The sequence below is a fragment of the Aythya ferina genome (genome assembly GCF_964211825.1).
Source record: "Aythya ferina genome assembly, chromosome: 21".
Classification (NCBI taxonomy): Eukaryota; Metazoa; Chordata; class Aves; order Anseriformes; family Anatidae; genus Aythya; species Aythya ferina.
The window spans coordinates 5,646,298-5,667,870 of NC_140319.1; positions in this window are offsets into that span (position 1 = coordinate 5,646,298).

A 21,573-nucleotide genomic window follows, 5' to 3' on the forward strand; every position below is an offset into this window, starting at 1 on the left:
TCGAAACCCCCCCTTGGGCTTTGCTTGGCTCTGAGGAAATGTCTTAATGCTTGTAAAACAGCCCAAAATTGCACAAACCTAGGGCTCAAACCTGTTTTTTTAAGTATTATTATTATTTATTTTTAGGATGCCAATGTAATCTGCTGTCGGGAGGTCTGGGGGCTGGCGGCGATCGGGCTGGGGTTTATTCGAGGTGGGTTACGGGGTCTTGTAGGGCAGCCAGCCTGCTTCTGTTGACCCCTGTGCACCTTGCGGGAGATTTTTGGCTGGGTTTTGGAGCCGGATCACGGGTGGCAAAGAACCTGGTGCCGATCAAACCCTCCCCGTGCGCTCCTACGCCTGGGCCATCGCTCGCCGCCCCCTGCCCTGCCTCCACCTCGCCGTCACGAGGAGGAACCCGGCCGAACCCGGAGGTTCCCGGGAGGTTTTCTTATGCAATCTTATGCACAAAATCACGTTATCCCCCGCAGCCCTTCGCCACCCCTCCTCTTCTGCCGGAGGAAGGCTCGGAGGAGCCGATGAAAGCCTGCCCGTAACCAAAAACCTCCCCGGGGGCTCTGGATGCAGCCCCTCAATGCCCTCTCCCCTCCGGATCCCACCCTGCAAATTTCTTTTAGGCCAAGCTGCCGAGCTCCTGCATTGAAAAAAAAATATATAATAAAAAAAATATATATATTTTTTTATTTTTTTCCTATTTTCTGTGCATTACTGCAGCCCTACAAATGCAACACGTGCCTCGGGGACGCGGCGCTGCTCCAAAATGATGCCCTGGGAGCAGGGACCCCGTGGTCAGAGCCCTGATTTTATGCCCCGTGCTGCCCCATGCCATTATTTTTTTTACCTTTTTCCTTTTTTTTATTTATTTTTTTTTTCTCTTTGGCCTTGGGCAAGTCACAGACCTCTCCGTGCCTGGCTTCTGCAGTGCAGGAGGTGGACACGAGGTGAATGACACCAATAAAAACGCGTGCCAGGAGCTCAAAATCCTGCAGCGAGGGGTTTTGTTTGCCCGGAGCACCAAACTGGGCAGAAACCCTCCAATTTAGGTTCACCCAGACCCTACATTTCCACAACCCCCTTGGGCTCCACCACTCCATCCATCCCCAACCGGGGGGATGCCGCACTCCTTCGAGCCTCCCCACGTAGCTCGTTGTAATTATTTTATTTTTATTTTGTTTTTCGGGTGCTGAACCTGGCCTTATCCCTTTAGAGCGGCAATAAAAGAGCAAAGTGTGCTGCTGCTGGAGGGTGAAAGTCCAAAGGGGCGGCCGGGAGCGACGGGAGGAGGGAAGGGAAGGGAAGGGAAGGGAAGGGAAGGGAAGGGAAGGGAAGGGAAGGGAAGGGAAGGGAAGGGAAGGGAAGGGAAGGGAAGGGAAGGGAAGGGAAGGGAAGGGAAGGGAAGGGAAGGGAAGGGAAGGGAAGGGAAGGGAAGGGAAGGGAAGGGAAGGGAAGGGAAGGGAAGGGAAGGGAAGGGAAGGGAAGGGAAGGGAAGGGAAGGGAAGGGAAGGGAAGGGAAGGGAAGGGAAGGGAGAGGAGAAGAGAGAAGAGAGAAGAGGAGAGAAGAGGAGAGAAGAGGAGAAAAGAGAAGAGAAGAGAAGAGAAGAGAAGAGAAGAGAAGAGAAGAGAAGAGAAGAGAAGAGAAGAGAAGAGAAGAGAAGAGAAGAGAAGAGAAGAGAAGAGAAGAGAAGAGAAGAGAAGAGAAGAGAAGAGAAGAGAAGAGAAGAGAAGAGAAGAGAAGAGAAGAGAAGAGAAGAGAAGAGAAGAGAAGAAGGAAATTAAATACATAATATAAATATAGCATACTATGCTATACTATACTATTCTATACTATGCTATTACCATACTATACTGGACTGGACTATACTCTAGTGCACTATAAAATATTGAAAATAAAATATAAAATAAAAAAATAGAATGAAATGAACCATAAATAGAGTAAAATGAACCATAAATAGAGTAAAACTATAAAATAAAATAAAATAAAATAAAATAAAATAAAATAAAATAAAATAAAATAAAATAAAATAAAATAAAATAAAATAAAATAAAATAAAATAAAATAAAATAAAATAAATATAGGAACCAACCCAACCCACCCAAGACAAACCAAACCAGAGCAAACCAAAGCAAACCCAGCCCCCAGCCCATCGGGGGGGGGAGGCAGCCACCCAGAAGCAGGCCTGGCACGGTGCCTCCCCGTGTTCCCTGGTGTCCCCTTTGTCCCCTGGTGTCCCTTGGTGTCCCCTGGTGTCCCCTGGTGTCCCTTGGTGTCCCCTTTGTCCCCTTGTGTCCCCTGGTGTCCCCTGGTGTCCCCTGGTGTCCCTTGGTGTCCCTTGGTGTCCCCTGGTGTCCCCTGGTGTCCCCGGATACCCCCCAGCCACGCGTGGCCGCCTGCTTCCCACGGCAGCGAGCTGCCGGGGCTGTGAAGGTGATGGATTGAAATGAAGTCCCTCCGGAGCAGCGGCGTGCTCGTCGGGGTCGGGGTCACGGCACTGAGCCGCTTAATCAGAGCTCGGCAGCCAGCCCCTCGGAGCGGGGCCTCGGCGCCGAATTTCTGCTCCGCTATCTCGCCCCGGCAGCGCATCCATCACCCCGCAGCAAAACCCTGGCCGCCAGCTCAGGTGGGCTTCCCGCGATGGAAAAGACTAGGAAAAAAAAAAAATAAAAATGGTAATAACTCAGCCCGCTAAAAAAATTATAATAATGATGAAAACTCGGCCCCAGCTCCGTGCTGCTGCCGTTGTGCCAAGCGTGGGGAGGGAAGGGTGGCCGCCACGCCAAGGCGGTCCTCGGATAACAAATTCCTTTATCTGGCTGGAGCATTTCTCTGGGGAAGGCGGGGGAGGTTGTTATAAGGTTACCCCGAACTGTTGTTAAATAAAGTTGGTTTTTTTTTTTTATATATATATTGCGATTCAGGAGTATTGCGCAGATAAATCACTCCGGCTTTGCTATGGGGTGGCTCTAAGGCAAGTAGCCGAGCTGATCCCATGCACCCAAAGGGATGTGCCCAGCAATTAGCACGTCCCATTAGCACCCACGACCTGTGCACCACTCCCATTCCTCCAAGCAGGACAATATTTCCCCCGTCTGTGTGCAAATAATGCAATTATTCCCATTTCTTTACTCAGCCAGATATGTGGGGCCAGGGTCTCCTCTCGCTGCACACCAAGATTTGTGTCCTTGGAGCAGCACCACGAGTTACATCCGTGGCATCTCCAGGCAAAGCCATGCAAGAAACCCCCAGGTTTTGAGGTCCAAGCCCCCCCAGGCCTTTCCCATTCACAAATTGGTCTCAAATTCATAAAATCCCAGAGAGCAGCCCCAAGGGACTGTGCACGCAGCAGCCGCGGGGGAGATGGGGACGTTTATCAGCCGCCGCCAGGCTCCCCAAAACCAAGCGGGCTTTAAGGAAGCCTGGGGTTCAACGGCAGCCGAGCAGTGCTCCGTAAAAAATCCACCTCTTTAAGGCATCTTAAGCAGAATGGGGACTCGAAAAGTGTCACCCCTCGATAAGGGGCTCATGTCCTTGTCCTGAAAAAAATTCATCCTGGTTGGCACAGCACCGGCACCCCACGCACGCCTTTGGGGTGTCCCCGCGGAGGTGGGCGCCTCTCCTTGCTGCCTGCTGCTGGGAGCCTTGGGGAGGCAAATATTTGCAAACAGTTTTTTATTTTTATATTTAAAATATATATTTATGATATTTGCAAACGGTTCCCTTCGAGGAAGGGAACAATTTCGAGGCCAACCCCTAAAAAAAGCAGCCGGCGGCGGATGGAAGGAAGGCACGGGGAGACGCGGCGGTTCCACCCAGGGTTTAAAGTCAGGGTCCCCGAGCAGCCCGTGTGTGTTTTTTGACAGCCTTTGGGTGTTAAAACAGCCGACAGAAACCGCGTGCAGGGGCTCTGCCACCGGCTCCCGGGGGCCTTCTGGAGCGACAGGGGCAGGTGAGGAATTGTCGGGCGGCGTGGGTGGGATGGCGTGAAGGCAAGAGCTTCCCCGAGACATCTCAAATCAATTAGCAGCATTTAGGAGCTATATTTAACTCCGCTTCTGCAAGCAGGCAGATCCCTGACTTCTCGTTTTCTCATTAAGGCTGTTTACATGTCTGGAGATTTTGTTCTACCCCCGGAGCTGGAGCAGATAAAGCAAGCACTGAGCGTTTGGCTACCACGGGGGCAATTGCTAAAGGGTTTATTCGGGGAGACAAAGCCTCAGCAGCCTGGGGAGGGTGAGATCTGGGCTTGGGTCGATGCAATTGTGCTTGATCTCGGGGCTGATAGGATTGTATTTAGAACCTATCCCCTCCTAGAGGGTGGGAAAGGAGGATAAAAACCAAATTTCCACCTTCTCCCTGTGACTCACCTGACCCAGGCGATGCACTCTGCATCGAGATGTTTCTCATGAGAGCAGCAGCCCACCCACATCTGGGCTGAGTTTGAGCCCTCAGCTCCCCACAGAGCTGCTGCTTTGCAAAACCAGGGTGCCAAATGCGCCCTGCAGGTGCCCCCCGGGCTGGCCCTTCGCTGGGAGGGCCGGGGAGCCCCCAGCACCAAAGGCTGGGCTGCTGAGCGCCTCTCCTCCTGCACCTCAAGGCTGCCTGCCTCTTTCCGTGTCCCGGGGGGGCTGCCTCTCCCCAAAGGTGTTTTTAATTTGCAGAGAAAGTGTCAGGCTGGCAGCAGCGAGGGCTGGAATCGATGCAGCAGCCGGTGCCCCCCGCTTGGAGACGCGCGCCGTGCCAGAGGTGTCGGCAAGGGCATGCGAATGGCTCCGTGGAGAGGTGACAAGGGACACAAGGGACGTCTGCCAGCCCCTCACGGCTGTGGATTCGCGGCCTTTTCATCCTCCTGCAGCAATTTAAAAGGCACAGGTTCCCCCAGGCTAAGCCAGAGCTGGGGGCAGGAGCAGGGGGATGTCAGAGCAGGCGTGGCGTGCGCAGACATCAGGCGTGGGGCGCAATGCAGGGGCACCGAGAGCCCCCTCACAGCCCCCCTGGGGACCAGAAATGCAATTTGGGGCTTCAGGATTCATCCCCTTTGCTGCTCCTTCCCAGCTCCTGGCTGTCTTTATCTACGAGGCCAGCCAGCCCCCTGTCCACCTGCATTTAGGATACGAATGCACACGGGTTTTCATAAAATCTCCCCCTATTCACCCTTCTGTGGGGCTTGACTGCAGTGGTTGGAAGAAACAAGCTTTAATCTCCCTTCCACCTCGCTGGAAATCCACGTATCCAAATTTGGTACCTTTGAAAAGCGTTTGCAAATGTCATTTGCAAGGGGAGTTCTGAAGCCGACGCTGGATTTAATTCTGCTTCTGCTGCCTTGAAACCCCTCCCGAGCCAGACGAAGTTGCCCTGATGGAGCTGGGAGTGCAAACCTCACTAATTACAGCCAAACCAACCTTTGGGTCAGGGAATCAAAGCGTGAGGGTTGCGTGGGATGAAGGAAGCTGTTCTGGTGATTTGCTTTTAATCTCTCCTTGATACAGCATTATGACACACGCTTGGCTTCCCAAGGTATCCCCGTGGCCCCATCCCATTCCTGGGTCACGAAGAAGCATTCGCTTGGAAGATTACTTTTTATTTTCTGCAAAGGAGGGTTTGGGCTGGTTCTGGTGGAAAATAAGAAAGCAAGAAGCTGAATAGGAAAGCTTTTTTCTCAGAGCCTGTAAAAATTGGCTAAATCACCATATCTTGGGGCTTTCTGACGAAAAGCCCCCAGAGGTCTGCTCCTCCGCGGTGATGCGCTCCCCATCCTCTGCTCCTTTTTGCTGCTTCAGATTCCTGGAGGAGAGCGGGGACCGAGCTGGATGGAGCCCGTGTTTATTTGCTGACCCTTCAGGATTTGCCTGGCCGAGGCCCCCCGTTCTCCGCCCCCTTCCCCTGTCAAATCCTATATCTCAGGTTAGCCGGGACGCAGGAGAGTGCCTGCGCCTGCGAGTGGCTGGGAAATGATTTCCTCGAACCGCCTCATAATAAATGGATGATGGAAGGCTCCCACTGATGACCTGTCAGGCAGCACTCCAGCGCTGGGTGCCGGGTGGGATGACACATTCGCAGATAACAAACTTTGCTGTCAATCAGCCCTGTTGTGAGACGTGGACTTGACGTGACAGCTAGGGCTAACAACACCTCTGATTGACGCGGGTACGAATTGCAGAATATGGGATGTGAAGGGGAGCAGGACTCGTCTCCGACTGGACGGAGCCCCCGTGCATTTTAAAACCCGGGGCAAAAAGCCAGCAGGATTGAACGCATCGCCTCGCCACGGCGCTGGGCTGGCGGCCGCTTTGATTGCCTGCTGGGGAACGCTCAGCTCCTGGCTTTTTTTAGGGCCGTTTCCCTGGCGTGGATATCAGCACCCCGATGGCGAGGGTGCTGCGGGTGTGCAGACGGGTCTGCAGGTGCCGATCACCCGATAACGAGCCGCCTCCTGCTCCCGGTGCTGAGCTCCAGGACACAGCAGCTCCCAAGAAAACAGCAGCAGCTGGATGTGTGCGCTGCAGGGAGCTGGGCACCCCTCTGGGGTCTGCCGCCACGCTCCCTCCTGCCCGTGGCCACGCGTTTTGCACGTGGCTGCGTTTAGGCAACGGGTCGCAGGTCACTGCGCAGGGCTTCCCGGACTGGAGAGCACCTCGATGCCAAAGCTGGCAGCGCTGCACGAGGGAGCAAAGCTCAGGATCTCCAGCCCAATTTTGGGGGAGCCTAAATCCGGAGAAAGGCAGAGGTGGTGTGCGAGGGAAAGCAAGTTTTGCCGGGGACCCCCAGTCCCACCGGGGAGCGCATCCCTTGCAGCACGCAGGTGCCGCTTGGCAGGGCTTGCCCTCCGCATTTCCCTGCCTGTCCTCCCCGCTCCCTTTTCCTCTCCTCCCTGAACCCTCTCAGCTATTTTAGGCGAGAGCAGGAATCCAGACAGGTCTGTCTCCCAGGGCGGCGGAGCAGGCAGAGGAGGGGAAGTCAGCTGGTGAATCAACGGCAGGCCAAGGCATGCTCTGGGACGTGGCTTCAGGGAAGTTATTCATCTCGCAATTCACCCTTGGGTTTTCTTGGCCTCATTTTCCCAGCGCTGGCTCTATTATTGCAGTCATTGTGGAGGTATCCTGCCGGAGCTGTCAGGCTGGGAGTGGCCCACCTCCCCGCTGACAGAGGGCAGAAGGCATGGGAAAGTGTCAGCCTGCCAAGATTGCACGCTCGGAGCGGAGGCTGCGCGCCCCTGCGCTGGAAACTTGCCGGTGGCGGGTTGTTAATGGCATTACAACACTTCCAGCAGCAGGTTTCACCTATCAACCTGCTGCAGGAAAAGAGGAGCGGGGAGGGAAAGGCGGCGGCGAGACGCTGGGAGCTTGGAGAGCCCCAGCTCCCTGCCTCCTGCGGGCTGGGGGAGCAGGATCGGCCCCGCGGGGATTGCTGCAGGTGCTGCGGGCACTGAGCCTGGTCCTGTGCACAGCCCTTGCACATCCAGTGCTCAACACGGGGCGAAACCTGAGGCTGAAAACCCCCCCAAGCTGGCCATGTCCTGAGCTGTGTGGCCAGGACCCACCTCTCCCACCCCCAGCACCGTTTTGGTCATTATCCGGAGCGGTTTGGGACTGGAGCTGCAGCGTGCTGCAGGAGGGAATTTGTCCCCAAATGCTGAAATGGGCTTTTTATTGGGGACAGGCGTTGCTGCAGGGGGAGCAATGTGGTACATGGATGTGGTGCTGGCTCACGCTGCTTCACCCCGATGTCCCAGCCGGGCTCAGAGCCCTGCTGCAGCCGGAGAAGAGAGGCAGGGGACGGTGCCGGCCCCAAAATGCTCCACTTGGAAATGGCAGAGATGGAGCGAGAGAGAGTAAGCAGAAGAGGAAATGGCTCCGTGCCACCCACAGAGGTGACGGGGGAGGCAGGAAGAGAGCCTCCCAAATTCCCCCTCTGGGGCACGAGGCTGCATCTCATAGGAAAGGAGGGCTCCGTGCCAGCCGTGCGCCCCTACCCGTGCCGGGACACAGGCGGCGGTGCTTCTCTCCCCAACTCTCTTTGCTTTCTGTCCCCACCGACCAAAATCTGCCAGGGCAATGGGGCTGGGATCGGGGCAGCCCCAATTTTCCAGCTTTTTCCAAGCAGAGCATGTCGGGGCCAGGCCTGTCCCCTGCTTCCCTGTGAGCCTGGAAGCCAAAACGGAGAGCGGCGGGCGCGTGGGTGCCTCCCTGCTGCACCCCGAGCGCGGCGATGCGCGTGGCTCCAGGGGGAGGGACGTGCCTGCACCCTGCCCCAAAACCCCGCAAGCCTTCGGGGCAGCACTTTGAGCGCTCGAGCAGGTTCCTTCGCTTTTCCTTTGAACGCTTACCCCCCTAAATCAAACCTAGCTTGGGTTCGGCGCAAACCGACGAGGGAAATCCGGAGCTGCTCGGGGCAAAAGCTAATGTGCTAAGCGCTGAGATATAGTCCAGATGTGGAGCTCTCCAGGGCCACAACTGGTCTTTGAGCTGCTTGTTTGACACCTCTGGTTTAGACATTAAAAGTCCCACCGGGGAGGAAATCCTCATGGCCTGAGTTATGTGCTATTTACGGATGGGGCTCTGGGCAGCCCTTGAAAGAGCCTGCAATAAAACCTGGAATAATAGTAAATTATTAGCATAGGCTCGGAAAGAGGTTTTATTTTTTAAGGCAGCTGGTTTTAAGGATTTTTTTTTTTAATGCTGGATGAAGATAAAAATCCTTCTGCCTCTGAGGAATAACAGAATGCAGAAGAGGCAGGGAAGTGTGTGAAAGCTCCAGGTCCCGTTTGGAAAAGCACTCGGCAGGCAATAAAACCACGTTTCCCCAGCTAAATTGCTTGCATGTGATGGCCGAGGCTCTCCCCCAAGTCGGACCCCGGCCTCTCGCAGCAGTCCCTGGGGTTTTGGAGCACCCCCTGCTCCAGCCCTGCCCCAGCCACGTCTCCTCCGGCGCTGGTGGGGACACCTCGGCTCCCTGCTGCCTGGCGGCGTGGGACCAAGTCCTTGCTCGTGCCTGTCCCAGGAGTGACTCAGAAGGCGTTTTATTCTTTTTTTTTTTTTTTTTTTTCTCTCCACTAAATAAATAAATAAAAATCAGGAACCAGCCCTTCAAAAAGAAAAAAAAATAAAAATCGGGAACCGGCCCTTCCCAAATAAATAAATGAATCAAAATCAGGAACCGGCCCTTCCCAAACAAACAAACAAATAAATAAATAAATAAGCAGGAACCAGCCCTTCAAAAATAAAATAGAGTAAAAACCAGGGGCCGGCCCTTCATTTGCAGAGGATAAGTGGTTTTTCCCGTTGCAGTGCAGGGGGCTTCAGCCTCGCGTGGTGACGGAGGGGGCTCCGAGCCCTTGGCACAAGAGGCGCGCGCGCCGTGCCCGCCGTGCCAGGAGGAGCCGCAGCCCTTCAGCTCCCTGTAATCCCCAACCTGAGCACTTTAAGGACGAGCAGCGCCGTGCCTGCACGGCTTTCCTCTCCCTCGACATGAGTGGAAGTGGCAGGAGTTCTCCTGCCCGTCGCCGGCTGCCCTTGCGCTGTCTCCTCGGCACGCCGCCCCGTTCTCCTGCCGGGGCTTTGTTCCCCCCTTGTCGCTGGTTTGTTTTCCTCCCTGCTTGGTGTGAGCCGCTGAGACAGAACGCCCCAAGCAGCTACGGGGCTCGTTTGAAGGGCAGCAGAAAGGAAAAAGGATGGTTTTAGCCTGCTGGGTGGGGAGAGATGCTGCTGTGGAGCAGCCGTCCTCCCGCAGAAAGGCTGCGTCCCATTAACGATGCAGACCCCACGCCTGATCCCCGGCCCTTTTCCTCCCTGGGACATCGCTGCGTGGCCCCAGGGGGGTTTTTTGGGCTGTGCCCCTGCTGGAGCAGGCTCTGTGCTGAATGAGGAAACCACAGAAGCCTGCAGATGGACCCGAGGGCAGAAGTACGGGGGAAAATTGGGAACCTTGAGGTTCTCCAGGTGGGGTTGGGTCTGTAGCGTTTCGGGGTTGCTCCCTGCAGCCCTGCGGCCACCACGGAGGTGAGATGCAGGTGCCCAAGCCCCGACCCCTGCGCCCTGACTCAGTGGTGCCCAGCCCTGTTCCTCTGGCCCATCCAGCTCAGGTGTGGCCGCATTTATTTGCTTAACGAGCGCTGAAACAAAGCCATCAGCGTCAGGAGCACCACGCGTGTGGCTCTGCGCTCCTGGCAGGACATTTGCTGGTGGGTTTTTTTGGGTCTTCTTCTTCCACACTGGTTCCTCCCAGGTCAGGGACAGCCCCAAAGGGAGCTCGGAGCACAGCCCTGGTGCCTGCAGGCTCCGGGTTTGTGCCTTCTGCTTCCCTCCGTGGACGCGCAGCTGAGAGGTTGGGGCTGGGAAGGAGAAAACTGAGGAAGGAAGGATGGGACTTGCAGAACATCAGAGGAATTAACTCAAAACTGGCTCCGTCCCGTTAGAAATGGGGACAGGAGGGAGCACCGAGCTAAAAAAAAAAAAAAAAAGGCTTTTCCAAACCTTATATTCCACATAAACACAGGCTAAGCCTCAAAACAAAACAGAGCCATCGGAGAACATCTGTGTTTGGCAGCGTGGGGCTCCTCCTGCGCTCGTCCTTGACGCTGTGCATCCGATGGGGTGAGCCAGCAGGGACAGTGCCATCGCTGCCCAGCAGCCACGTCCCTCAGTGCCACCTCCCCACCCCTCTGAGATGCCTCCAGGGCTGGGGGCTCCACCACTGCCCCGTCCCGGTGCCCTCTCCAGGAAGAAATCCTTCCTGATATCCAAGCTGAACCTCCCCTGGAGGAGTTTGCCTCTCCAAGGCGAAGGCAGGACACCATGGAGAAGCCTCTCGGAGCACTCAAGCCCCCCAAAAAAAGCAAGCTGGTATTTCCCCTGTGTTTAAAATATGTTAAACTAACAAGGATTTTTCTAGGAATGAGAGTAAATTTGGGTCCTGACTACCGCTTGCTCAGAAGAGGCTGGGAAGCCCATCTGTTTACAAATGTGGATTTGCTTTTTCCTGTAGCAGACGCACACACGGCGATCTCACAGCCTAACCCTGGAAACGTTTCAGTTGGAGAGAGCGTCTCGCTATAGGAATTGTCCCACTGTATACATAAAAAATACTTGGGCTGTAAAGCTCCGGCACGGGTACGGAGAGAGCAGCGTGCGTCTGAGAAAGCCAGCGCGAGGCAGGGTGGTTTTCCGTGCAGGCAGAGTGGAGATCCCTAAAAAAAAAAAGTTAAAGGCTCAGAGATTCAGTGGCAAAATACATTATTAAGACATTATTCTTAACGGCATCGAGCTGATTGTCACCAGGAAATAAAGTATTTCTACTTGTCTCCGAACCAAAACCGGACACCCAGGCATTTTTCCATGGGATCCGCAGGATGGGAGCAGCCTCGCGGTGGGTGCTGGGGGGTGCCTGGGGTGCTTGGCTCTGCTTTTCCTTCCCAGGACAGCCCAGATCCTCTGAAAGGAACCGTGCCAGGGTGCAGGGTGTGCTTGCTTCCCCATTTTCCTCTTTCATCTCCCCTTCTCGTGACAAGGCAGAAGGGCTGGGACCTCCCCTACGCATGCCGCCGGGGGAGAAATAACCCCGCACCGTGCCATCCTCTGGGGGAACAAAAGAGGGTTTGTGCCTTGCTGGTTCCTTCAAACTTCACACAATAAAAATAAAATCGCTCTGCAGCCCTACATTTTTGATGCCCCAGTGTTTTCGAACTAGAGGTGTGCACGAGCGATGGGACGTGCCTCAAGTTTGCTGCAGCCAGCCAGCTTTTTGTGCTGAGGCTCCGAGGAGGAGGATGCTCCTGGGGATAAAACGCAGGATTTAGGCTCAGCGAAGCAACATTTTCCTGCTGCTCGTCCTTGGTGCACGAGCCAGCTCGCTGCGGCTCTCCAAGGGCGTTTAGGCAGGCAGCTGCGGGAAGAAATGGCTCGACGTGACACCGTGGTGGGGATCAGCAGCACGACAGAGATCTGGAAAATAAAGTCTGCTGAGCACTCACGAACCAGCCTCAGGCTTCAGCAGTGTGGCGAGCTGAGCCTGGGGAACCTCAATTCATTTTTTTTTCCTGCATTTTATGCCCCAAGCCCTGCAGGGAGCTGGGAGCAGGGCACGAACCCAAAGCCGTGGTGCCCCGACCCTCCTGCGCCTTCAGCCTCTCCCTGCAGATCCTGCCTCCAGCCCAGCTGGTTTCTCACTTGCAAGGCTTTCCACCAGAAGCACCAAGCCATAAAACGGGGTTGGCGAGGGGAGGTGCAGGCTGTTTGCTTTAGAGGAATCCCGCTCCCTCTCTCAATAGCCCTTTCTTCTCCTCCTGCGTGTCCATCCTTTGGGGCCGAGGCCGCTTCCTGGCGTGTGCTTTAAGCTCTTTGCCAGCACAGTCACCGTCGCTGCTGGCTGTAAAAGCTTGAATCTGACTTTTATTGGCCCACTCCTTATGGCAATGAACCCTGCCACCCCAGCTGAGGTCTGGAGAGGCTCTCCACCATCCGACGCGTGTCTGGGCACCTGCCTCCGCCTCGCACCCATCGCGACGCAGCGCAGGGCTCCGTGCCCAGAGCAGCATCCCGGGCACTACTTACAGCAAGCTGGCCCCATTTGTGCTCCACCAGGCTGTGATGCTCGGGACTGTGTGCTGGGAGAGGGGCTGCAGTGCTCCTGGCCATGCAAACCCCTCCGAAGAAGCACCAGGAGTATCCTGTCCTCCCCCTGGGGTCACCGCTGTGAGCAGCGCTCCTCAGCCACCAGGGTTTAACAGCGAGTTAAAAAAAAAAGCAAAGCTTTTGGCCCAATATTGTGGGAGGATTGGGGCTGGTCTGGCATTCAAGGGCACTTCAGGATCCTAGAATCCCAGAATCCCAGAAGGGCTGGGCTTGGAGGCACCTCCGGGTCCACCCGGTGCAACCCCTGCCCCAGCAGGAGGTCCCCACGGAGGCACCCAAGCTTCGTTTCTGCCCCACGTAAGGGCTGCAAAGTCAAAACAAAGGGAAAGCTGGCCAGGGGCTGTGTTTAAAAGCCAGCAAACCCTCACGGATTTCAGCTTTCAGCCGAGCCCGGCTGCTGCGGACCTCCCAGAGGGAACAGCATCTGTGTGGCCGCGTTGTCACCCCGGCGCAGGACGCCTTTCCCCACCACAAGGGGAGATGTGATCAGCAGCCAGCGGCCCCCCGGGGCCATGGTGCTGCCCACGGACTGTAAAATAAACACGTCCTGATCCCTGAGCTGTGATCCTCGGCAGCAGCAGTGTCAGCCTCTGTCTGCCCGGCCGTGGCGAGGGCGTCCTGCAGCCCCTCTCCGTCCTGTTGGCAGCCTTTGAACGCTGCTGCCACTGCCAGGGCTCGGTGTCCGCAGGGCAGCAGCTCTGCTGAGAGGTTTCCAAGAGGCTGTGACCCATGGTGGGAGGCTGGGAGCAGCCATTTGGAGGGCGAACAAGAGCAGGAGAGGGAAAAATGCGGTTTACGACGGGCACAAATGTTAAAGCCGGCGAGAAACACAGCGAACATTAATCCATTAAAGGCCAAATGGGTGCCGTAAAGGAGGATTTTTTTCTTCTCTTTGCTTTATTCCTGTTCCTTTGATTATAACTGCAGGGTACCGAGCAGTAACCCAGCCTGCAAAGGAAGAGCTGAGCCTTAGCCTTCTGCACGGGCTTTGCAAATCAGGCTTCACAAGGAAGGAGTTTCTCATGACAGCGTCCTCACCGTGCAAATTTCCACCCCTTTTCCATCAGATCTCCTCTCATCCATCCCTAAAGGAGCGTGCCCAGCCGGCTGCTGCTGCCTCTGCACATTCAGGCAGCAATCCCAGAGACCAAAGCAAGCCCGGGCCGTGCCATTCCCGCACGTTGCATGCGAGCCGTTTCCTCCTTCTCCATTTATAGCATGCACTACTCCTGATTAGCAGGAGGGGATGTTGGAAATAGCCCGGGTAATTAGCTAGCGAGAGGGAAGGATTCATTCCTGAACTTTGAAGCGGCGCGGCGTGCTAAAGGTCAGGACGTGATGTTGTATTGGCGTCACTTCCCCTCTTCCAGTCTCACCTTGCAACCTTCCTTTCCTCCTGAGAATGAAAATCATCCTGCAGAGGGCTGGTGGCACGGTGCATCGCCCTGATCCAGCTTAAAAATGAAGCTCCTCGGACTGGCGGGCTGGGATGGGAAAATAAATCCTTCGTGCAATGGTTTTGTCTGGCAGGTGAAAGCCTCTTGCGAGATTTGAACCGTCCCTTTTGCTTTATGTTCCTCTCCCGCGCGGATGCCACCAGCTAAATAACAGCAATTTTCTTTCAAATGCGAGGAATGGCAATAAACTTGGCAGGAAAATCACTCCTAGGCAAATGGTGAGCCCAGTACATGCAAAAGCTGTCGTGGGCAGATGGATCTGGCAGCATCACCTCCGTGGATCCAGGATTAAGAGCAGGATCTGAATCCTTTAAAAAAAGGATTTAAAAAAAAAAAATCAAGTCACATCAAAATGGGCTAATAGTTTTCATGAATAAAGACTTTTCAGGAAGGTCTTCTAAGGATAAGAACTGATTTCCCCAGGAGGAGCTGATAGCCTTCAAACTAAGGCATTAAATCTCACGCTAAGCTCAGCTCTGGAACATGTTAATGAAAAGCGAGACCGAAGAATCCTTTTTATTATTACTTTATTTTTTCGAACTAAAGGGATTGCGACGGCTCAATTTCCATCGGTTTTAAAACCATCTGGTTGCATCGAGGCAAAGCCACGTACCGGCATCTCAGACACGCAGGGCTGCAAGGAATAGGGCAGAGCAAGTTGCTGAGCCACCAGATCTGGGAGCTGAGCTGGGAGTTAGCTGCGTGCATGCTTATGAGGTGTCGGGATGGCTCAGTCCAGCTGGGATCAGCGGGTTTGTTGTCAGCCCGTGCCCTCGGGTTTCAGGCTGGGAGCATCCTAGTGCTGCTGACCCTATGGTGTCAGCTGGAGTGAGAAAAAAGAGCAGGTTGCAAGGGAAGAGTCTGGTGTGGATAGCCTGGTGCCACAGCCCCCTTATGGGGTCTTCCCCATCTCCTCCCCACGTCCCAGGGGCTTTTAATCCTCGCTGTTATCCCTCTGCGTATCGCATGAGCCTGTCCCAGGTTCATTAATGCTGAGTTCACCACGTCTCCCCCCGGACTGGGGATGTGTCTTCATCACAGCCGTTACCAGCACAAAAAAAAAGAGCAATTCAGCTCAAAGCCTCGTGGCTGGCGGGGGCAAGGATGGCTACAAGAGGGGCAGGCTGAGAGCGGATGCGGGGACAGCGACCTGTCTAGCTGCCAGCGTTTGCTGTCAAAGCCTTTAAACGTTTCATTTTGGCCTCCCGACACCCATTTTGCAGGTCAGTCGCAGCTGAAAATAGCAGCAAACCTGGAACTGCGCCGGGGGCTGCTCCCCCCTGACTCAAGTCCTATTTTTGGGGGCAGAGCGGTGACAATAGGTGATGCTACGTGCAGAGAGAGGAAAACAAGTGTCAAATACCAGGACACGGGAGGTGAAATACCGGCAGTGAGAGCTGAGAGCCCTTTTCCTCCCAGCCCCAAGGAGTTAAATCCCGTGTCACATCCATCTGAATGCTGCTGCAGCGTGTGTGGCTCCTTTCACATGCAGCACATATTATATTTTAAAAGCATTTCTATTACAATTAAGAGCATTACGTGTTACACACCAACAAAAGAAACTAGAAATAAGGAGCTATTGACCTCTAATAATCGATAGAAACAACTACATTTCCTTTTGCTACATTACCTCCTGCTAATAATTTATTAGACTGACAGGCCCATTTGTGGGAGAGCATCTGCTATGGAAGACCAGCCACTTTCTCTCCTCCTCGATCGAGTAATACAGTACCTGTGATTTTGAGGAAAAAGCCCCCATTTTGTGCCCAGTGGGCAAACTGGGACAGGAGCATCCCCTCCCCGGCACGCTTTGTGCAGCGTCTTGCACAGGAGATGCTAAGCCCTGTAGTGACTATCAGGTGGCATTAAGGATAGTGCTATGGGAATTTTCCTTATAGGATATTAATCTCTCTCCCCTACAGCACTGCTTGGAGCAGACCCCAGGAAAACCCCACTGTTCTGGGGGGTGGATGCGTCCCCGTGCCCCTTGGGCTGACATCTCGGGGCTGATGCTCGGGCTGCTGTAATGTTTCCTAGGCAAGAGGTACAGGGGGATTTTTGCTCTCTGATCGGATGGGCTTGATGCAAGCAGGCTGGAAATCACTTCCTCTCGCTGGGCGGTGGTGGACGGGCTCGCACCCGGCGATGAAAGGAGGAATGCAGCTCTTCCCTGCCCGCCTCCAGCACCAGCCTCACGGCCGCAGCAGAATGCTGGATGGCCATGAAAGCAGAAAAAAGGCGAGGGGTGGAAAGCGACGAAGAGCCGACTGATCTTTTAATATCACAGACAGCATCCTGTCTCGTCGTCACATTTGGAAAAAATTCTCTTCTCGAGAAACAAACAGTAACCACGTTATGCTGCGAGCATTACGTCGGGTTTGGCAACCCCGTTGCCGTCAATGGCTGAACAGATTTTTTTTTTTTTCCCTTTTCCCTGCTGGTGGAAGATTTTCTTCAGTAGATTCATTATTTTGCAAGTATTTCTGCCCCGTTTTGCCAGCTCCTGTTTGTTCCCATGTGTTTCTGCCGGAGCTGATGGGCGGGCTGCGCTTGGCACCGCTGCTCGCCTGGGCCCCGGCCAGCTCCCCGGCTGGCACACGCACGGCGGGGATGTGGCCGCCTGTCCCTGCCGAGCTCTGTGTGCCTGGCTCAGGGAGACATTTAGAAATTATCCCTGCCCGTGGACTTGCCTGGCCCGATGCTCTTCTCCCGGGGTTGGATCGCACGGGGGAGCTGGGTTCGTGCCTGCCTGCGAGTGGTGCTTGCGTGGGGAGTCGCACAATGCGCATGGAACCCCAGTGCTCGCAGGGGATGCGTGGGGGAAAACAGGCTTCAGAGGTGCAGGGCTTGTGTTTGGAGCTAGGTGATCTCTGAGGTCCCTTCCAAGCCATTCTATGATTCTATTTGTTGGTGTTTTTTTTTTTTTTCAAGGGGTTGAAGCTGCACAAAACATCCCGGTTCGACGCACAGGGCACCTGGAGATATTCCGATCCGGGTGTGCGGGTGAATATTCCTTAAGGTTCCTTCTCCTTGGTGGATGCTTTGATACGTCCACAAGAGGAACAGTCCGGGCAGGATCCCATCGGTCACACACAGCTCAGCACAGGCACCGCTCCCGCCCCGCGGCCGTGCCGCTCCGATATTCGCCTCCATTCAATTCCCAATCAAGTGGAAAGCAAACATCTCGGGGACATGGAGAGCCTTTTCTTCCCCTCTTTATTCCTTTTCTCCCTCTCCCTCTTTCTTTTGCCAGACTCTAGTGATCAACGGCCGAGATTTTTTTGTTTTTTCCCCCCAAAAAAAGAGGAAAGCGAGGAAAAAAAAAAACAACAAACGGGGCCGAGGGACCGGCGAGTTGACTTGGCCAAGGGATGAATAGGCGGCAAGAAAGGGGGGACGGCGCGGCGGAGCGGGGCGGCGTGGTTGCCCATTGTAGGGCTGCCCGGGGTCAGGAGGGACCATATGTCACCATTCCTGCCCGTGGGACGCCGGGGTCTCCATGGAGCCCCATCGGCCGCCCCTTTTGTCCCCGCGTCCCCCCAGATATATTCATGGCCTCGCCAGTGCCATGCGGGGCCCGACAGAAACAAATTGATACATACAAGCGCCCACCCCGTCGGGGCTCACATGACACATTTGAAGCAGACAATAAAAGGACATTTCAGACTGTTTAAAATCTTGAGAAAGGGCCGGTTTCCATGGCGATGGGATGGGAGGCCTGTTGCGGCCCATTAAACTCCAATCAGATGTAAATTTCTCCCCAGGCCTTGCTCCGCATTCATCTCGGAGCGAGGGGGGGACCGCCGGAGCTGCAGAATAGCCCCCGACAATAACCAGTTTGTTTATCAATTCAGGTGCCGTTTAATTGGCTCCATTCAGCCCCTTCTTTGTTTAAAGTAATCACCCCGACAAAGCCCCGCTGATTTATAATTTCCAGCACTCCATTAGATGGGCTTCTCCAAACCCTTCGTGCCACCTCATCGCTGGGAAGGGATAAATCAGGGACGGGTCCCCGCGACCGTGCCCGCCGGGGAAAAAGGCTCTGGCAGGGCTGGAGGAGCTCCTGGGGTCCCTGCTCCACTCCTGCACGTCCCAGGGGTGTTTGCAGAGGGTGCCGCGGTGGCCCTGACCTCCTCTCAGCTCCTGGGTTTGTTTGAGCACAGCTTGCCAAGGGCGAAGGGTCAGAGGAAGAAGCGTCTTGAGCCCAAGTGGGAGGAAAGTGGGGGGAAAAAAATGTATCTGAGCGAAACGATCCAAAGAAACGGAGGGGGAATATTGCTCTGCATAGTTTTTGTGGGGAATTTGGCCCTGAATCAAGTTGTCTACAGGCTCCGAGTCTGCTGGCGTGGCCGTGAACCTGCAGGCTCGGCGTCCTCGGCACGCCGTGCCACGAGCCGATGAGGGACACACCAGCTACGGAGCCCCCCTGGATTACCCCCAGGTGAAGCTCCGGGCCAGAAGAAGCTTTGGGAAGAAGAAAAATGAGCAGGGCCCTGGCGACAGACAGTAGGAGACACAGCTGAAGACAGGGTGACTCAGCTCAGCGCTACGAGCTTTCCTCCATCGCCCTCCGCTAGGGAGGGGAACTCACGTGGGAAGAAGCCCGGGGGCCAGGCAGTCACGAAAGCAAGCCACAAGTGCTGGCCACAGCTCCCAGCCTCCTGTTGTCTGCTGCACAGATGCAGCGAGGAGAGGAAGAAGGGCCCTATCCCAGCCCGGCTACCCTCCCCGAGTTAAAGTTCCTGCTGGAGCAGGGACAGCCTGCACAAACATCTGCCCGGGGGCTGATTCCTGCTGCTAATAAGGCAGGGGATGAGCCTTTGGTAAGCAGCAGCTCCTGCTACACCAGCTCCCTCGAAACAGGGGCTGATGGTGTCTCCTGAAGTCATTGTGAGCCACCTTGGCTGAAAAAAGAGCACGCAGGGCATGCACAGCCTTCCAAAAACCCTTCACCCTTGCTGCGGATGCAGGAGCACGGAGCCTCTTGGGCACAGGACCCACCGTGGTGACAGGTGACAAAGCAGGCAGGAGGCTAAAAAATGGGCAAAACGTGCAAAGAGGCCACAGAGCCTGTGCTTAGACCTACCTGTCCCCTGCATCGGCTCCTCCTCCCCTGGGGACACGGGTGCGTGCTGTAAATGCCATGTTCTGCTGTGCCAGGGCAGGGGGATGCTAATGAAGCTGTCAAGCTGCTCCAGCCTGGAGCACGAAGCTGCTGCTCTCCCTCACGTGTGGTTTGCAGCAGAACCGTGGCACGGCGCTGGGCACCCTTCCCACCTCCCGCTTGCACGCACCGGGGATGCTTTCAGCAGGTAAATTGCTCGGTCAGCCGGCCGCAGCAGCAAGCTGCAAGCTTTTTGTAGTTCTGGCCTGTGCTTTAGCCCGTCACCACTGCTCGGAGCTTGATTAAGGGGCGAGAACATCCGAGTAATTAAAAAGTTCCTAATTGCTTTTCGCTTGCACGGTGGATAGCAAGACAAGCGTGCTGCTGGCTCGAGAGGAGCTCTTGGCCAGGGGATCCTCTTTGGCAGGGGCCAGGAAGGAAAGGGAAGCAGAAGAGAAGGTCAGGGGTTAAATGGCAGGACTGGGAAGTTTTTTGCAAGTGAAAAGTGGGTTTTGCAAACCTGAGAGTAATCCCCAAGGTTTGCAGTGCTTTCAGACTCACCCCCCCGGAGCAGGGAAAGCTGTCCCTCCCTGTTGTTTAGCTGCAGGGCGAGCAGGAGCAAATCCATGAATACATTATCATCCAGACAATGAGCTCTCGCATCCCAATCTTTATTTTTCAAATGAGACTTAAAAAAAAAAAAAAAAAAAAAAAGTGACACAAACATGAAAGCCCCCTGATTTTTCCCCCCCGCTATTTCCTAGGCTCTGTCATGCAGAGACTGCTCCCAGCACCCCGGCTCGGCGCACGCACACGCACGCATCCCCTCGCTGATAGGAGACACGGTCTAATTAAGAAGAAATCTACACAAACCCCCTTACAAAGTCTGAGTGGCAGGTTATTATTGTAGCAAAGTGCAACCTCTGCCATTTTGTCAAGAAAGCCCATCAAATTAGGGAGAAGTAAGATGTCCATCTGTTTCGTGAATGGCAGCGCCGCGGAAAAATCAGATTCCCACAAGTTCCTTAAGTCCCAATTATTCCCAGATTATCTTTTGAGATCCGGGGATCTCCGCTGAATAAACCTGCGGCCTCGTTACTGACAGCCTGGTGCATCTCTAAGGAGGGCAGGGGGGAATCCAGGCCCCTGGGTGAAGGTGTCAATCCCTCGGGTGACCTCGGGGCCGAGGGATGCTGCGTGCCGGAGTGACAGCGCACAAACAGCCTTCGGCAGGGCAGCCGGGCAAACAGCGAGGACAGTCGGCCTTAGAAAGTTAAAGAATAACCAGGGAGGAGGAGGAGGGGTGGGGAGGGACGCCGGGGGCTTCGTCCCGGCGCTGGGGGCCTTCCAGCCAAGAGCGGGGTAAATAATATCAGAAGGGAGAAAAGGCAAAAGTCAGCGCGCTGGTTACGGAGGTGGCCGGTCAGCGATCAGTGCTTCCTTTCACGCCCGGAGAAAAACCTCGTAAAGGGTTTTTGGGGATGCCAGGAGGGCTGTGTTTTTATAAGACACCCCACAAGCAGTTTTGTGAGGGTCCCGGGATTTGTGGTCTTCCCCAGCAAGGTGATGGGGATGGAAACACCACCACAACACCGCTCTGTCAGAACCAGGCCTTGCCCTGCTCATTCCACTCATCTCCAAATTGCTTTCCTTGCATTACATCCTCTCTCCTCTTTCCCCTATAGCTATAGTTATCACCTCCCTCGCTTTTAGGACAATTTACTTTGGTGGCAGACTTTTGCCATTGAGCTTCTACTTCTCAGCAGTCTCAAAATTCATTTTATTTAGGAAGGAGAATTAATTTCTGCATATAGGATAAGATCTCCAAAATGTGTATATGGTATTGGCACTTAACCCCAAGGAGCCTTTGGCATCTCAGTCACCCCAGGCCAGTTTTCCAAAGGGGATCAGACCCTAAGATATTAGTTGGCTGCATGGGAGATGAAATCCATCATCCGTCAAAACCACTCTTTAATGGAAAAAAATTCCTACCCATGCCTGGAGACATGTCCCAGAGGAGCAGCCCACCCCGTACACACCCCTAGCCCCCTCCTTTCCACTTCCATTGCAGGGCCTGACCCTTATTTCTTCTGCACCACTGCAGAGAGCAAGTTCTCTTGGCAGTCAATCAGGCACAAGAGTGCACGGAAAGGCAAGTTCATGCCCCACAGGATGAAACCTTATCATCCTCTTTCCATCACCGGGCCACAAAAAGAGATAAGAGACGTGGGCAGCAGGCACTCGTGTGCCTTCCTAGGTCTGTTGGTCACGGGAGACAGCGGTGCCCCGTGGCTGTGCCTGCACATCCCCACTGCAACCAGGGAGAACAACCCACAGATCTGCCCCACGATACCCAGAGAGCACAGGAATACATTGGAAAAATAAAAA